This window comes from Dendrobates tinctorius, unplaced genomic scaffold (genome assembly GCF_039654945.1).
Source record: "Dendrobates tinctorius isolate UK_male_01 unplaced genomic scaffold, ASM3965494v1 ptg000029l, whole genome shotgun sequence".
In the NCBI taxonomy this organism is placed as follows: domain Eukaryota; kingdom Metazoa; phylum Chordata; class Amphibia; order Anura; family Dendrobatidae; genus Dendrobates; species Dendrobates tinctorius.
Window position 1 is genome coordinate 35655392 of NW_027361697.1, and position 19048 is coordinate 35674439.

The 19048-nt window shown below is 42.8% G+C and overlaps 1 protein-coding gene across 12 annotated transcripts in view; it reads left to right on the forward strand.

The window, feature by feature from the left end:
• LOC141085930 (dimethylaniline monooxygenase [N-oxide-forming] 2-like) overlaps positions 1–19048 on the forward strand; it is a 207700-nt gene that overhangs the window by 21185 nt on the left and 167467 nt on the right. For 4 of the 12 annotated variants that reach the window (XM_073571574.1, XM_073571573.1, XM_073571587.1 and 1 more), the window contains 2 exons: positions 10667–10923; positions 11026–11187. The exons of 3 other annotated variants lie outside the window; for them this stretch is intronic. The gene's annotated coding sequence lies outside the window, so the exon portion shown is untranslated. Of the gene's footprint in view, positions 1–6323; positions 6340–10666; positions 10924–11025; positions 11188–11233; positions 11609–11675; positions 12029–19048 lie in introns of those variants that run through there. 5 more of the 12 variants (XM_073571579.1, XM_073571582.1, XM_073571575.1 and 2 more) reach the window with 4 other exon arrangements.

A 19048-nucleotide genomic window follows, 5' to 3' on the forward strand; every position in this document is an offset into this window, starting at 1 on the left:
GGGTGTTTACTGAATACCCGCTCATACTCCTGAGTCACTCAGTAAACCCCACTCTTTTGGTATGAAGGGTGGAATCAGTTCCCACATGCAGCTGCTGACACCACTCCTCCAGCTGCTTTAAAGAGCCATTGTCCCCTGCCTGGTCGCACGAGACCAAGGGCTCTGCTGCCTGTATTGCGTTGTTACTGACAGTAAGCAGCTTAGCAACTGTGGCATACCGAGGTATTGTGGCCTCCTCTTACCCACAATTCAAGAGACGTACAGGGACTCTCCCTTTACGAACATCAACTACCCCCCTGGCTGTCAGGACAGTGGGCTGGCTATCAGAGTACACTGGCTCCACCAGTGCTTGGTAATCTTTTCCTCTGAGGCCGATGGCTGCCCGACACCAAATTAACATTTCACATCTGGGGGATATCGCAATGGGGAAAGGATAACTCACTCTGACGCTGCCAATTTCTCCGCCAGACAGTTCTACCTGCTGTCTTTGCATCAGGGCCTTGATCTCCTTCTGCAGGACTCGTTGTTCACTGGAACCAGCAGTCTCAGCCACCTCTTGCAACAAAACAATAACCTCGGCAAGACAATTTTCTATCACATTAGTACCTAAGGTCATCATTGGATTACATTCTCGTCAATCAATGTCTACAACTATCTGACCTTGAGATTTTAACTCTACTCACCCCACTTTAATAGTAATCTCTTTACATCTTACTTGTGGCAAAGACTGACCATTGCTGGCAACTACTGTGAGTTCATCACTTGTGCCGCGAGTAAGTTCAGAGTCAGCCCAATACCGCTTGTAAAGGATATATGGTATAGTTGTCACCTGAGAGCCAGTGTCCAGCAAAGCGTTCATGGGGATGCCGTCAATCACCACTGGGAGGACCGGTCACCCTCCAACATACTTGGCTTGCCAGTTCTTTGGGCCTCGTGGTCCTACCCCTGGGTGTTGGCCCTCTGCCCCAGGGGTTGCTCGTTTAAATAACAGAATCTTGCGATGTGGCCTGCCTTGTGGCAGTGACGGCAGATGGGACGTCCGTTCTGTTCATAGGGATCGTTGTCTCTCCCTCGGCGTGGCGGGATCCTCTTCTTCCGTAGCCACAGGACATCCTCTGGACTGGAGGCCAGCTGGATCTTCTCCTTTGAGGACACCTGCATGGACTGTACAATTTTGGCAAGTGCAGCCATACTTTTGGCAAGCTCTTGTACCTGAAGGCGCAGTTCTGTAGATGGATCATTATCCAGAGTCTGTGCATCAGCCCCCACAGAGCTGGGAGGGAAATATGCTGCCTGATGGTGGTATGTGATCGTTGGGCGCCTAGGGGGGCGCTGGACGGCTGACATTTGGTTCATGCAGCACCCGACTAGCCCTGTCTTTGAAGTCTGCAAAGTCTAGGTCAGGGTTTTGTAGGGCTATGATGCGCAGCTGTGCTTTGTGGGTACTGGATAGGAGGCCCTCAATAAATTGCTCCTTTATCTGTCTGTCTCCATCTTTCACGCTGTCTGGGTCAATCTGCTTTATGGCTCGCAGCGCCTCCTGCAGGTTAAGAGCATAGTCCCGTACACTGTCCTGCTCTCTCTGCTTACACCCAAAGAATTATTATTATTAATATTATTATTATTATTAATATTTATTTATATAGCGCCATTGATTCCATGGTGCTGTACATGAGAAGGGGTTACATACAAATTACAGATATCACTTACAGTAAACAAACTAACAATCACAGAATGATATAGAGGGGAGAGAGGACCCTGCCCTTTCGGGCTTACATTCTACAGGATGGTGGAGAAGGAGACAGTAGGTTGGGGGGTTGCAGCAGCTCCAGTGATGGTGAGGCAGTAGCTCCAGTAGAGGTGAGGAGGTAGCGGGGTCATTGCAGGCTGTAGGCTTTCCTGAAGAGATGGGTTTTCAGGTTCTGTCTGAAGGATCCGAGTGTGGTTGATAGCCGGAAGTGTTGGGGCAAAGAATTCCAAAGGATGGGGGCTATTCGGAAGAAGTCTTGGAGGCGGTTGGGTGAAGAGCGAATAAGTGTGGTGGAGAGAAGGAGGTCTTGGGTGGATCGGAGATTAGTTCAGAGACATATAGGGGAGACAGGTTATAGATGGCCTTGTAGGTCAGTATTAGTAATTTGAATTGTATACGCTGAGGGAATGGGAGCCAGTGAAGAGATTTGCAGAAGGGAGAAGCCGAGTAGTAGCGAGGAGAGAGATGAATTAGTCGGGCAGCAGACTTAAGGATGGATTGGAGAGGTGCGAGGGTGTTAACAGGAAGGCCACAGAAAAGTTTGTTGCAGTAGTCGAGACGCGAGATGATGAGGGCATGCACAAGCATTTTAGTAGAGTGAGGGTGGAGGAAGGGTCGGATTCTGGAAATATTTTTGAGCTGGAGGCTGCAGGAGGTGGAGAGAGCTTGGATGTGCGGTTTGAAGGACAGGGCAGAGTCAAGGGTTACTCTGAGGCAGCGGACTTCCGGTACGGGGGAAAGCGTGATGTTGTCAATTGTGATAGATAGGTCAGGTAAGGTGGATCTGTGAAATAGGGGAAAGATGATCAGTTCAGATTTGTCCACATTCAGTTTGAGGAAGCGGGAGGAGAAGAAGGAGGATATGGCTGATAGACACTCCGGGATTCTGGACAGCAGAGAGGTGACGTCTGGGCCAGAGAGGTAGATCTAAGTGTCATTGGCAAAAAGATGGTACTGGAATCCGTGGGACTTTATGAGTTGCCCCATGCCAAGTGTATAGATTGAGAAGAGTAGGGGTCCTAGAACAGAGCCTTGGGGGACTCCAACAGAGAGAGGGTGGGATGAGGAGGTAGTGTGGGAGTGGGAGACGCTGAATGTGCGGTAGGAGAGGTATGAGGAGATCCAGGATAGGGCAAGGTCTTTGATGCCAAATGAAGAGAGGATCTGTAGTAGGAGGCAGTGGTCAACTGTGTCGAAGGCAGAGGACAGGTCTAGAAGGAGGAATATAGAGTATTGTCCGTTCGCTTTGGCTGTAAGTAGGTCGTTAGTAATTTTGGTCAGGGCTGTCTCAGTGGAGTGATGGGGGCGGAAACCAGATTGTAGATTGTCAAAGAGCAGGTTAGATGAGAGATGGGAGGAAAGTTCAGCGTGGACGTGCAGCTCCAGGAGTTTGCAAGCGAATGGGAGCAGCGATATTGGGCGATAGCTGGACATAGCGGTTGGGTCGAGGGTTGGCTTTTTGAGGATAGGCGTGATTGTAGCATGTTTGAAAGCAAAAGGGAAGGTACCGGAAGTTAGTGATAGGTTGAAGAGGTGGGTTAGAGATGGGATAAGAGTGGTGGCGAGGTTGGGGAGGAGGTGGGATGGGATGGGGTCAAGTGCACAAAGAATCTCAATTTTATTTCAGCTGCAGTCTGGGTGTCAAAAGTGCTTCTTAGCTTAGCCAGGATCTTTTTAACAGTCTCTTTATCAGTGTCCTGCCAGGCTTTTACTATCCTATGCGCTGCACCAGTTAGCTGCCCAATAAGGATGTTAACTTTCTGGCTTTCAGACAGAGGATACACCTCAAACAAACTGCACAGTCTCTCTTTAAATTCACTCAGGGTATGTGACTCCCGAGTACTGCGGTAGCCAGGCTGCTCCCGGTATATAGGGCATGGACAGCGGCATTATGGGGACTGCTGCGGTGGGCGCTGATTCTTGCGGTGCTCTGGAGGCAGCGCTGGCTGCTGGATTCTGCGGTGCCATTGGAGCCGCAGCTGCGCTGGCCCCAGCATCTTGCGGCGCTGTGGGGGGTGCGGTGGCATCCACCGCTGCATCTGCTCTTGCCTCAGACATTCTCCTCCCCCCTAGTTAACATTTGGCCAGGCCCTGTGTTACGCTGGCTTACCAGCTGCCACTCTGCAGGCTGGATGATCGGGCGATGCCAGGACTGCAGGCCTCTGCTCCTGACTTCCCGCGCGCTGGCCTCTTCCTGCGCAGTACTTCACTTTTTCGCGCTTTTCGTCTGGCTCCGCCCACGACGGTCCGCCCCTTTGGCTTCCTGCGTGCGCCAAGCGGCGGGATAATAGCACACAACACAGTCTCTGGCACACAGGACCAGGGGACACCGGGCTCCGTAAATCCTGTTCGTGATGCCAAAATGGATCGCCCACCAGGATAGTGGGGTGCTCGGTACCGGGCCGGTATCTCAGAGAGAAGAGTCACAGTAGCGGTGACCCAGTCCATGGCCCTGGGCGTCCATGTAAAAGGGGTTAAGAGTGGCTGGTTAAAGTTTATAAGTGGATGATAGGTGACACCACCTGTGGTGATCGGCAATGAAGGGGTTAAGCCGATGCTGCAGGCAGATCCTCTGGGACAGATGGTATAAGGCAGCAAGATGTAATAGCTCCCCACAGGTAGAGCTGTGATCCCAGGGCAGTGGTAATAGGTGTTGAGGAAGAGGGTGTAGTGTCTGGCACAGAGATGTAGCAGTGCTAGAGGGTTTGCAGGAAGAATGCAATGACACAACAGGGTGCAGTTTCCGTTACCTTTACTGTGCTTTGTAAGTGCAGTCCAGGGTCCAGATTACAGATGGAACAGAGGCTGGCCAGCTTGGAGGCAACTTAGGAATCTCTATGCAGATGGGTTGTGTAGTCTCCTTTTTAGCGCTTTCTGAGGTACTTGCAGTACTGTGTTACACTGAAGTTCCACTTGCTTGTTCTCTTTTAGAACTCCCTTGTATGGCAGACAGCTGTAGTCTTCTTCTTCTGGCTCACACGTTGCTGTTGTGCCTCCGAGTCTTATGTGGGAACAGAGCATTTACAGCTTCCTATTCCTCCTGTTTCTGCTGCAGGAACATCAGTATCCATACAACCTTGGAGACCAGACTCCAGATCATGCTCTATAGCTAGTAGTGAGCCTGAACTCTGCTCAATCTTCCAGCTCTTCTCCTCACGTCCACACACGTTTCCCTCCTCACAGGAACTAACTAATTTCCCCTTCCTGGCCCCCAGAGAGCAGCCCTTCCCCCATTATTGGTTCAGAGCTCTCTCTGCTGGCCTGGAGTGGAAACTGTGCTGTGTGTTGTAATTAACTGCTAGAGAGACCCTTCATTGCTTCCAAGCATGACATCACACTCCCTAGTAGGAAGGTAATGCCACTGTGGCGACTATACTCCTGGGGGCGCCACAGCTATGCTACTGACTTTATTGAATCAATTTAAAAAGACAAGGAACACACAATTGAACATAAAAGGAGAAAAAGCTTTAAGCAGGAAGTGAAACATGCGCTGGAGCAGGTGGAAGGCGGCTGTGATGTGGTTTAGGTCAGTACATGGCATATAACAATGGTCTCTTTATTATCTGGTTTCCTTGGGTTCACCAATTAGTATTATGCATTGACCACTTATCTATTGAACATGCACTTTTTATTGGATTATATCTATTTGATGAATTAGTTTCTTTGTGGGTAGCCATGGAGTTATGCCAATAATTATGTTAAACTAGGTTACATTTCATTATGCATTTATTAACTTTTGCACAGTGAAATTTTTGTATGGTTGCATAATAATATAATAATCATCTACTATGTACAGTATGTCAGACTTCAAGAGGATTTTTTCTGTATTGTTTTTTGCACATAGCACTTTATTTCGGATTCATTTCATTATTATTTTTTATAGCAATAGCTATCATATTATATTGCATTATCATGTACTGACTTTTTTGTACTGTGAATTTGAGATGCATATCCTTCCCCCTCCCCATTTTTGTCCTTTCCCATCCCTCTCTTTTTTCCCTTTTTATGTTCAATTACGTGTTCTACTGTGTGTGTGTGTGTGTGTGTGTGTGTGTGTATATATATAATTTTTTTGTTGTGTTTTCAAAATTCAATTTTTATTGAAAGGTTACGTTTTTAAATTACAAAAATACAAAGCAAAAGAAAAGAATAACTTGGACAATATAAGCATCAATATATCATAGACTAATAGACTATAAGTATAATGTCCAATAAAACATCAAGTTATAGGAAGAAAAAGGAGGGAAGGGAACATTTTAAGCCATCAGTACTACAATTATGAAGTTACTAAAGTTCAATGGAAACCATACATAGTGCAGCCAGCCACGAACAAACGCAGAGCCCAATCCAGACAGAGAAGAGACGCATCGGGGAAAAGGGTGGGTGACATCAGTCTGATGGAAGATGGTAGGCATCGGTTTCCTGGAGTTCAATCCAGTCTCACAGTATCTATCACAGTCAGTGAGGGATTGGGCAATCAAATGTTCCATCCTATTTAGAAGAGCTGTTTCTCAGAACCACTCCTCCAGAGTAGGTGAAGAAGTATTTTTCCTGTGACGAGGAATGATATTCTCAGCAGCCTGTATAAGGTAGCTTATTAAAGATTTTTTGTATCTGGTGAGACTAATTGATTCAGAAGAGAAATATATATTTTACCATTTGCCTATTTTTGGATATAATCTAGGGAGAAAGTAGCACAAATAGGGTCTTATCTGACATACAATTAAGTTCTTAGTCAGATTCTACTAACCCGATATATGCTTTAAAAAGCATTTGTACAGCTGCTGCGGATCTACGGATCATATATGTCCACAAATTATTCTTACCTTCATATATTTGAATATTGTTTTGTTGCATTTATTATCTGGTGTGTCTATATACTCGCGCTTTTTCTTACATTTTTGGTATTTCCTTCACATGTAGGTTTGTGTCCATGGGTTTGTTTGACTGCAATGATTATTTTAGAACCAGGAGCTTGTCATTGCTGTGACCTATCAGAGGCAAACCTCCTGGTCCTACAATGCCTCCTTCTGTGACAGGTAGCTCACTCTCTATGGACATGGTATATACAGACCCTGAGTGAGGTGGGCGGGGTAAGCTTCCTCAGCTCTGCTTCAATGCTAAATCTAAAAGTTCTGATTGTGTGAGAACAGCTGCACTCAGTAATCTACATGATACATCATTGGATTCAGCTTTTCTTTGCCTGTATTAGATGAGGTGGTATAGAGAGTTTTATTAACCCTTTAATGACCGCCGATACGCCTTTTAACGTCGGTAGTTAAGTATACTTAAACCACAGTGCCGTGAATTCACGGCGATGTGGAAAAAGTGTATAGCGCCCCCCAGAGTTGGATTTTTTTCCAGGGTCTCAGCTGCTGGGGGTAGCTGAGACCCCAAAGAACATGATTCAAGTTGGTTTTTACCGACCCCGCTTTTGCGATCGCCGTTATTAACCGTATAACGGCGACCGCAAAAAAAAGCCACGATTTTGCATTAACTTTCTCTCTCCTCTGATATGATCACACAACAGAGGAGAGAGAAATAGGGTCCCCGATCCCCCCTGGTACCTAACGGTGGTCCTTGGGCCCTCCTGCCTCCTCCGGTGGGCGCCGCCATCTTCTTCCTGGAATCCCGGCAGATTTCATCCATTCATTGAACGTACATTTGATCACTGTGATAAACTCTATCACAGTGATTAAAATTAAAAAAAAGTAAATAACTCCCCCCTTATCACCCCCTTAGTTAGGGAAATATAATGAAATAAAGAAAATATATTTATTTTCATTTTTCCATTAGAGTTAGGGTTAGGGTTGGAATTAGGGTTAGAATTAAAGTTAGGTTTGGAATTAGGGTTAGGGTTGGAATTAGGGTTAGGATTAGGATTAAGGTTAGGGTTGGGATTAGGGTTAGGGGTGTGATGAGGTTAGGGTTGGAGCTAGAATTGAGGGGTTTCCACTATTTAGGCACATCAGGGGGTCTCCAAACACGACATGGCGCCACCATTGATTCCAGCCAATTTTGCGTTCAAAAAGTCAAATGGTGCGCCCTCCCTTCTGAGCCCAGATGTGTACCCAAACAGTGGTTTACCCCAACATATGGGAGCATCTGCAAATGCAACATGACGCCCGCAGAACATTCCATCAAAGTCTGCATTCCAAAATAGCGCTCCTTCCCTTCCGAGCTCTCCCATGCACCCAAGCAGTGGTTCCCCCCCACATATGGGGTATCAGTGTACTCAGTACAAATTGCACAACAACTTTTGTGGTCCAATTTCACCTGTTAGCCTTGTTAAAATAAGAAATAGTGGTCTAAAAAAATCATTTTTGAGGAAAAAAATGATTTTTTATTTTCACAGCTCTACATTATAAACTTCTGTGAAGCATTTGGTGGTTCAAAGTGCTCACCACACATCTAGATAAGCTCCTTGGGGGTCTAGTTTCCAAAATGGGTTCACTTGTGGGGGGTTTCTACTGTTTAGGCACATCAGGGGCTCTCCAAATGTAACATGGCGTCCGATCTCAATTCCAGCCAATTCTGCATTGAAAAAGTCAAATGGTGCTCCTTCTGTTCCAAGCCCTGCCATGCGCCCAAACAGTGGTTTACCCCCACATATGGGATATCGGCGTATTCAAGAGAAATTGCACAACAATTTTTTTGGTTCATTTTCTCTTTTTAATCTTGAGAAAAAAAAATTGGTTCTGAAGTAAAATGTTTGTAAATGTTAATTTTTTCCTTCCACATTGCTTCAGTTCCTGTGAAGTACATAAAGGGTTAATAAACTTCTTGAATGTGGTTTTGAGCACCATGAGGGGTGCAGTTATTAGAATTGTGTCACTTTTGGGTATTTTCTGTCATATTGTCCTCTCATAGTGACTTCAAATGTGATATGCTTCCTAAAAAAAAATCGTTTTGTAAATTTTGTTGTAAAAATGAGAAATCGCTTGGTCAACTTTTAACCCTTATAACTTCCTAACAAAAAAAATTGGGTTCCAAAATTGTGCTGATGTAAAGCAGACATGTGGTAAATGTTATTTATTAATTTTGTGACATATCTCTCTGATTTAAGGGCAAAAAAATTAAAAGTTTGAAAAAAACGCAAGTCATATCGAAGAAATTGTACCCCTTAAATTAAGTATAATATGTTATGAAAAAACAATGTCAGAATCAGCGGGATCCGCTAAAGCGTTCCAGAGTTATGACCTCATAAAGTGACAGTGGTCAGAATTGTAAAAATTGGCCTAATCATTAAGCTGCAAATTGGCTCTGTCACTAAGGGGTTAAGGTAGTACTACGAAACTCAATGTAGATGCCAGTACTTCCATATAATGTGAACAGATGCAAAATGCAATGACTTCATTACATGCAAAAAATAAGGGGATACAGCAGCACTCTATAAGGACCGAGATATATGCAAGCACGAAACCTATACTCAATTGTTACTGAATAAAATGTACTTATAAAAAGAAGTACTTACAAAAAATGAAGGTTCTTAGTGCATAAATTGGCCATTTCATGTATGCCCATCAACCACAGCAAGGTGACACTTTTTTGATGGGTCCTAATATCCTAAACATGCCTCTTTTTTATAAGTACGTTTTATTCAGCAACAATGTAGTTTACATATTGTGTTTGCATATATCTTGGTCCTTACAGAGTGCTGCTCTGTCCCTTTTTTGTTTTTTAGGTGCCAGTACTGCCATATATGATGCTCCAGACTTCAGCCAATGTGTCTCTGCTCCAAACATACAGAAGCAATAGGGAGGGCCCACTGGAGGATCGTCTGGTGCTCTACTGGGCCAGTCCGACACTGTTCATAGGAGATCGTGATTTAACTACTGTCACAGCGGCAGTGGTGACCACCGCTGTTCCAGCCCGCCGCCGCCTGTTCTCATCTGTCCTCGGCTCCCCACGCTGTGCCCGCCTCCTCCTCGCTCCCGTCCTCCCGGCGTGTCATGTGTGCTCACCCTAGGCCACGGGCGCACGCTCTGCAGGGTCCTTAACCCTGCAGCGCCCGCCCAGAAGTCTGGCCGCCAATCAGACCGCAGCACGTGCTATATCAAGCGTCTCCAAGATGGTGGGGATGCCTGATTATCGTGTGCAGTTCCTTGCGGTATTCTGGCCAAGTTGTAGGGGTTCTCCCCACAATTCTCTCTCTGAATTCCTGCCTTGACTCTGTCCTTGTACTCCTAGTTCCGTCCTGTACTCTGTCCTGTACTCTGTCCTGTACTCTGTCCTTGTATTCCAAGTTCAGTCCTGTACTCTGTCCTGTACTCCATCCTTGTACTCCTAGTTCAGTCCTGTACTCCGTCCTCCGTCCTGTATGTACTACTCAGCCCCGCACTTCGCACTCTGTCCCGTACTCCGTACTTAGTCCTGCACTCCGCACTCAGTCCCATACTCCTCACTCAGTCCGGTACCCTGCCCCGTGTGCCTGACCCGTCCTGTGCCTTTGGTTAGTCTTGTGCTCTGGTTCCGCCAGTCTCTCCCTGGTCCCTTGAGCCGTCCCTCTTGGCTCTAGCTGTCGCAGTATCTGTCTTCCGAGGGCCTGCCCCTAACGGTCCCTGTATAGGGGTCGGTTCCACCTGGCGCGCTCGCCCCCGGGAGCTCCAGTTCCGCGATCCAGAGGGTCCTCTCTCGGACGTTACCTTCCTGGTCATCACAACTATACATAGCAGTATAGCACAAGTGATCAGACGATTGCAGCTTCAAGTCACTTATGTTTTTAAAAATATGAAAAAAAATAAAAAACACAAAAGTTCAAATAACTCCCCTTCTGCCCCATTAAAAATAAAACAATTAAAGAAATAAAAATACACATATTTCTTATTGCTGCGTTCGTAAAAGTCTGAGAAAGTATGAAATAGCCCTTTTTTTGCAATTTCAATTTCAACACACTGTTTTCCCTTTGATTTCCAGATCATCACATGATAAAATGAATGGTGTCATTCAAAAGTACAATTCGTCCTGCAAAAAAAACAACCCTTCAAACAGGCTTGAGGATGGAAAAATAAAAAAATTATGGCACTTGGAAGAAAGGGAGTGGAAATAAAGATGAAAAACGGAATATCGCCCAAGGGTGAAGGGGTTAGACTGACTGGCCTTCGAGGGGAAAGTGGGAAAGGAATATTCCTCAGTTTATAAAAATGTGGTTTATGGGAACTTTGGGACTAGAGGTATTCACTGAATTTTTCAACATTAAAAGAGCCCCTAAGGTACAGGAGCATAAAAAGCTGATGGCCAGATCAGATCTAATTTAATTATATTTTTGTCCTCAGACAACCGTAATACTCTACAGAGATTGGCGGGGAAATACTTGGATCTACAATTTTCTGGATAGAAGTTAACCATGTACTAGAGAACAAAACATGCCTCGTTCAATGAAGTGACTGAAACATGCAGAAGTTCAAGTTTTCATATTTTTACCAGCAAAATTACAGGTGACACACAAACAGTAAAAAAAGATGCCTAGAGAGTGTAGTTATTAGATAATGTTTGGAGAGTATTATATGGGGGCATGTATGGGGAGGATTGGTAGGTGGGACTATGAATACTTGCAGTAATTTTTATCTCAATTTTTCCTTTTTTGCACTTTTTATTTGTTTATTATGATTTGTCTATATGATTTGCATTATATCCTGGATCATAGATATACTGTAGACTTTACACTGTGACTTCTGGATGATTGTTGTTTGGGATGTTTATTCAGAATGCAATCAAGAGTTAATTTCGAAATGTCAAGTCCTCCCTTAACACTTTCAATTACGACATACAGTACCTGTAAAAACAAGCGCAGATGGAACTTGTTTTGATTAATGTAAAGCGATAATAAGACAGGCTGTAGAAAAAGAACAAAATTACGTAAGTATAAAAAAAGTTTTTTTTGCATATAATAGATAGCCAGACAAATATATATGTGTGTATTTATATGTTTATAGATAGATAATAGATAGATAAGATCCAAGAAGCAGGAATAAGTGCTTTATTTAGCTACATAAACAGCTCTTGTTCACTATAAAAAAAAACCGGTGTGTGCTGTTCCTGCTTCTTGGATCTTATATTGTGAAGGTTTGGTTTATGCCTTTGGGAGCTTTGCACCTGGACTCTGTTGTGCTTTTTTGTGCTGCTCTATTTTTTAAATTCTTGATAGATAGATAGATACTAGTGATGAGCGAGTATACTCGTTGCTCAGGTGACCTCCGAGTATTTTGGCATCCTCGGAGATTTAGTTTCTGTGGACGTAGCTGCATGATTTTTTTTGGTGCAATGTGTCAGGATGGGGTGAGTCATGATGTATGACTATGCACAGCTGGTCTTAATGATCAGTTTATTTTAAACACATGTTTTGTATGATATATATTTTTGCACGATATTTTGCACTGTGTCACTTTATATCACTGAGCTATAATGCACTTTTGTACAAATTATGTGAAATTATTATCACAATGTTATACATTGTATAAATTGCTACTAAATACTTCTTATTTGGGTTGCCTTAAATACTGAGCATATGCACTATTGTAACTTCTTGAGAAAGGTCTGCACTTGAGACCGAAACGTCACCAGATGGGCTATTAAAAAGCACTTCTTTCTAATTCCATATGGTGTGCTGCCTCTATCTTTTTGATTTTCTATTCACAAAGACTGGTATGTACCTGTGAGTCTTTGCACCCAACTTTTTCTTGTGCTGTTGTTCTCTATTTTTTAGATATGAGATAGATAGATTACCGTAGATATATCTATAGATAGATTGATAACAGAACAATAGATAGATAGATATGAGACAGCTAGAGAGATAATAGATTGATAGATTAGATATATCTATAGATAGAAAATGTTACGGGCTGGCGGAACGCACCAAATAAATAAAGATGAAATAATATAAGGGGTGCGTTCGCAGCCCGGGCCCACCATGCAGAGGTGACCAACTGCTGCTAAACAATGAGGGGAAGGCATGTAGGAGAAAAGCCGGACACCGGTAGGTAACCCCTGATCCGGTGCTAGCAGGCACAAACTCTGTTGCTTCACGTAGCATGTGCAATCCGGAAAAACAACCGCAACCTGTTTACGTCACAGGTCACGGTAGAGTGAACCACTGCTTATGACGGGTGCAATGTCCGCCTTAACGGACGCCACTAACCAGCCTAACAACGGTGCTGGAAAGCGCACACACGGCACACGCTGAAGGTAGATTAGGATAACACTGCGGCGCTGTGCTGTGTCCGAGCTATTGAGCTGACTCTAATTCCTAACTCATGCGTAATATCCAAGGAGGGGGAATTATAATGCGTTAGTCACCAGGCTCATTCATCCATCATCATGCATACACTAAGTACTATAGCCTCAGAGTCTATCATAGCGAATGGCAGGGCGGCCATGCGAACCTTTTATAGCCGTGTCCTTCCGGGACCTTCCTGATCCTCCAGATGGACCAATCTGAACTGGAGAAGGATCTGAGCATGTGACTCCCGATCCCCAATGGGAGATCGTCTCATGAGCATGCTCAGTGGACCGAAGGAAGGACTTAGACTCTGGAGTCTTTTGCTGCTGGCCAGGCTGCATTGCCATAACTGGACCAGAGGTGGCAGCAGCAACCGAACCCACAATGCTGGTGTGGGCAGAACGCTGGGATCGTGGAGTCTGCTGAGTAGGCTCCACTGCAGCTGGAGGGGAATGGGAGACAGTCTATGGCAAGGCTCGGGATTCCCGCTGAGGAGCGCCCGGAACCCGATACCTAACAGATAATAAATCGATAGATAGATATTTTTCTATTGTACAGGTAAGGCCTGTTTCACACTTCCGTTTTTTCAAATCCGTCAAAATCCGTTGTTTTCCGTTTAAAAAAACGGATCCGCCATTTTTTGCAGGATCCGGTTTTTTTGTCCCATAGACTTCCATTACGGTTACCGCGGATCCGTCAAAAAAACGGATCCGTTTTTAAAAAAACGGATCCATTGGCATCCGTTTCCGTCAAAAAAACGGAAACGGATCCGTTTGGCGGACACAAAAACGGAAGTGTGAAACAGGCCTAACAGAGAACAGATATATAATGAATTAATGATTTGTGTCATCTTGTGTAATTTACAGGATTTGGTTCCATGCTACTATATGAGCATGACATTGCATTCATGTGCTTTAGTTGATATTCCATTCAGCTTGCATCCAATAATTTGGACTTTCTGTGTTTCACACTTGAAAATTGCTGCTTTATCCAGAATTGAAAGATGCCATGATTAAATAGTAGTCAGGCCTAATTTATAAAATGTCAAAATATATTTTGTGTGAGGTTTTGTGTTTTAACCCCTTCCACCTGCGGGCATTTTTAATTTTTTCCCTTGTTTTTTTATCCGAGTCATAACTTTTATATTTTTCCATCGACAAAGCTATATGAGAGCTAGTTTATTTTCATGATGAATTGCAGTTTTTTTTCTTTATTCCTAATTTACTGTATAATGCTAACTGAAAATTGGGGGTGAAAAAATTGTAAGGTGGAATAGGGGAAAGCAATTTTTCTACTTGTTTTACAATGTTCACTGTATGAAACAAATTACCCACTGGCTTTATTTTGCAAGTTAGTGATACCAAATGTAAATAATTTTTATGATTAACAGCTTTTAACAAATAAATTCTAAAAAAGTCACCATTTTTCTGCCAATAGATCTGTAAGATCTTGCAATTTCTGGAATGAACTGTAGTATTTATTATTGCCAATTTAGGGTACATAATCACTCTGATTGCATTTTGTTTCATTGTAATCAAATATCAGCTACAAAAATTGACATTTTTATTTCTTTCTTAGTTCTCAAAAGTTTGGATTTTTACAGACTGCATAACACTTAATATGTTTACTTTTTTACTACTGAATGGTAAAATGGTGGTGATGTATCATTTTGTATATTTTTTACATTTTTTCAAATTGTTTTCATTTTAAGAAATTTTGAAAAGTTTTTTTTCGTGCTGCTAAGGCACAGGAATTGTGTGCACAGGAAGCAGATACAACTCACAGCAAAATCTGTTATACTTTTAGTGAGCCTTAACATGGGGTGTGTTTTTGCTGCAAAAATTTCAGCAGTGGAAATTTTCAAGAAAAAAATTGCAATAGCATATTTGCAGCATTTGCTGAGTAAATGCTACAGGTATACTGCAGAGTCAGACTTCTTTTTGCATTTCAAAGGATGAACTCTAAAATGAATATAAATATTCACAACACTGATACGGTAACATGTGTCTTTTTGTGGCCAGAAAATCCTCTGCTTATTCAATCCATTTCAACATACCTAGTGCAGTGCTGGCAGTCGAAAACAAATCCAGAAAATCACCTTGTCTGATTTGGCAAGATTTATTTAGCAAATTATTGTGGAAAATAAGTATTTTGTCACCTGAAAACATGCAAGATTTCTGGCTCTCACAGACTTGTAACTTCTTCTTTAAGAGTCTCCTCTTTCCTCCACTCATTACCTGTAGTAATGGCACCTGTTTGAACTTGTTTTCAGTATAAAAGACACCTGTCCACAACCTAAAACCGTCACACTCCAAACTCCACTATGGTGAAGACCAAATTGCTGTTGAAGGACACCAGAAACAAAATTGTAGCCCTGCACCAGGCTGGGAAGACTGAATCTGCAATAGGCAAGCAGCTTGATGTGATGAAATCAGCTGTGGGAGCAATAATAAGAAAATAGAAGACATACAAGACCATTGATAATCTCCCTCGATCTGGGGCTCCACACAAGATCTTACCCCTGGGGTCAAAATGATCATAAGAACGGTGAGTAAAAATTCCAGAACCACACGGGGGGACCTAATGAATGACCTGCATAGAGCTGGAACCACCGTAACAAAGGCTACCATCAGTAACGCACTACGCTGGCAGGTACTCAGATCCTGTAGTGTCAGACGTGTCCCCTTGCTTAAGCCAGTAAATGTCTGGGCTTATCTGAAGCTTGCTAGAGAGCATTTGGATTATCTAGAAGAGTATTGGGAGAATATCAAATGGTCTGATGAAACCAAAGAAGAACTGTTTGGTAGAAACACAACTTGTCGTGTTTGGAGGAGACAGAATGCTGAGTTGCATCCAAAGAACACCATACATACTGTGAAGCATGGGGGTGGCAACATCCTGCTTTGGGGTTGTTACTCTGCAAAAGGACCAGGACGACTGATCCGTATACATGAAAGAATGAATGGGGCCATGTATCGTGAGATTTTGAGTGCAAACCTCCTTCCATAAGCAAGGGCATTGAAGATGAAATGAAGATGGGTCTTTCAGCATGATAATGATCCCAAGCACACCACCAGGGCAACGAAGGAGTGGCTTTGTAAGAAGCATATGAAGGTCCTGGAGTGGCCTAGCCAGTCTCCAGATCTCAACCCCATAAAAACCTTTGGAGGGATTTGAAAGTCCATGTTGCCCAGTGATAAGCCCAAATCATCATTGCTCTAGAGTAGATCTTCATGGAGTAATAGGCCAACATACCACCAACAGTGTGTGCCAACCTTGTAAAGACTTACAGAAAACGTTTGACCTCTGTCATTGCCAACAAAGGATATATAACAAAATATTGAAATGAACTTTTGTTGATGACCAAATACTTATTTTCCACCATAATTTGAAAAATAAATCTTGCCAAATCAGACAAAGTGATTTTCTGGATTTGATTTCTCATTTTGACTCTCATAGTTGTGGTCTACCTATGATGTCAATTACAGGCCTCTCATCTTTTTAAGTGGGAGAACTTGCACAATTGGTGCCTGACTAAATACTTTTTCCCCCACCGTATTATAATGCACTCCTCATAAGCAGACTCTATAATGCATAAAGCACTCCATCATAGGCTGACTGTATATAGTGTAATACAACCCCCATAGGCACACTCTATATATTATAATGCACTTCTCATAGGCAGACTCTATATTGCATAAAGCACCCATCATAGGCAGACTGTATAAAGTATAATGCACACCCCATAGGCAGTCTCTATATAGTATAATTGACACCCAATAGACAGACACTCTATTGCATAATGCAACCCCCAATGGCAGATTCTGTATAGTATAATGCATTCCCCAAAGGCAGACTCTATTTATTCTAATGCACTCTCCATAGTCAGACTCTACATTGTATAATGCACTCCCCATAGGCAGACTCTATATTGTATAATGCATCCCCGCAGGCAAACACTATAGAATAATGCACCTCTACACAGGCAGACTCTATAGTATATGTGCTGAGAGCATACTCTGAGAAAGCCTGTAGCAGCGCCTGTCAGATCGCTGATCTGACAGAGTGCTGTGCAAACTGTCAGATCAGCGATCTGACACTAAATAGTGATGTCCCCCCCCCCGGAACAATAAAATAAAGTTTAAAAAAAAGTGTATAAATAAATGTAAAAAATATATATATTCCTTAATAAATTAATTTTTTGGAAATAAAAAAACAAACAATAAAAGTACACATATTTAGTATCGCCGTGTCCGTAACGACCCACCCTATAAAACTGTCCCACTAAATAAGCCCTTTAGCGAACCCCTTAAAAAGTAAAAATAAAAAACAAAGCAAAAAACAATGCTTTATCAACGTACCGCCGAACAAAAAGTGCAATAATGCGCAATCACAAAGACTGATATAAATAACCATGGTACCGCTGAAAACGCATTTTGTCCCAAAAAAATGAGCCACCATACAGCATCATCAGTGAAAAAATAAAAGTTATAGCTCACAGAATAAAGCGATGCAAAAATAATTATTTTTTATATAAAATTGCTTTCATTGCATAAAAGTGGCAAAACATAAAAAGTTACTTAAATGAGGTATCGCTGTAATCGTACGGAAGAATAAAATCGCTTTATCAATTTTACCACACACGGAACGGTGTAAACGCACCCCCCCAAAGAAATTCATGAAATGCTGGTTTTTGTTCATTCTGCGTCCCAAAAATCCGAATAAAAAGCAATCATAAATTGTCACGTGCCTGAAAATGGTACCAATAAAAACGTCAACTCGTCCCACAAAAAATATGACCTCACATAACTTGGTGGGTCAAAATATGGAAAAATTATAGCTTTCAAAATGTGGTGATGCAAAAACTATTTTTACAATAAAAAACGTGTTTTAGCGTGTGACAGCTGCCAAACATAAAAACCCGCCACAAATAGTAAATCAAACCCAACTTTATCACTCCCTTAGTTAGGGAAAGATAATAAAATTAAAAAAATAGTTATTTCCATTTTCCAATTAGGGTTAGGGCTAGGGTTAGGGCTGAGATTAGGGTTAGGGGTGTGTTGGGGTTAGGGTTGGAGTTAGAATTGGGGGGGGTTTCCACTGTTTAGGCACATCAGGTGCTCTCCAAGTGCAACATGGTATCTGATCTCAATTCCAGACAATTCTGCGCTGAAAAAGTCAGTGCTCCTTCCCTTCCAAGCTCTGCCATGCGCCAAAACAGTGGTTTACCCCCACATATGGGGTATCGGCCTACTCAGGACAAATTGCAGCACAACTTTTGGGGTCCAATTTCTCCTGTTACCCTTAGGAAAATAACAAATTGGAGGAAAAAATATCATTTTTGTAGAAAAAAAATGATTTTTTTATTTTTATGGCACTACGTTATAAACTTCTGTGAAGCACTTGGGGGTTCAAAGTGCTCACCACACATCTAGGTAAGTTCCTTGGGGGTTTAGTTTCCAAAATGAAGTCACTTATGGGGGGATTCCACAGTTTAGGCACAACAGGGGCTCTCCAAAGGCAACATGACACTCGCTGACCATTCCATCAAAGTCTTCATTCCAAAACATCACAACTTCCCTTCCGATCCCCGACATCTGCCCATACAGTAGTATTCTCCCACATATGGGATATCAGCGTATTCAGGACAAATTGTGCAACAACTTTTGGGGTCTAATTTCTCCTGCTACCCTTGGGAAAATTAAAAAAAATTGGGGACTAAAAGATTATGTTTGTGGAAAAAATGTGTTTTTTTTATTTTCACTCCCGGACATTATAAACTTCTGTGAAGCCCTTGGGGGTTCAAAGTGCTCACCACACATTTAGATAAGTTCCTTGGGGGTTTAGTTTCCAAAATGGTGTCAATTGTGGGGGGTTTCTACTGTTCAGGCACATCAGGGGCTTTCCAAACACTGCAAGACATCCAATCTGAATTCAGAAAATTGCTAAATTTTTGCCAAATTTCCATTTTTTTTTTCACAAATAAACACAAGTTATATGAAAATTTTACCACTAATACATTGAGGAACAGCCGACAGCACAAACAGAAATATTTAGGAGATGCACGCTTCCAGTCCAAA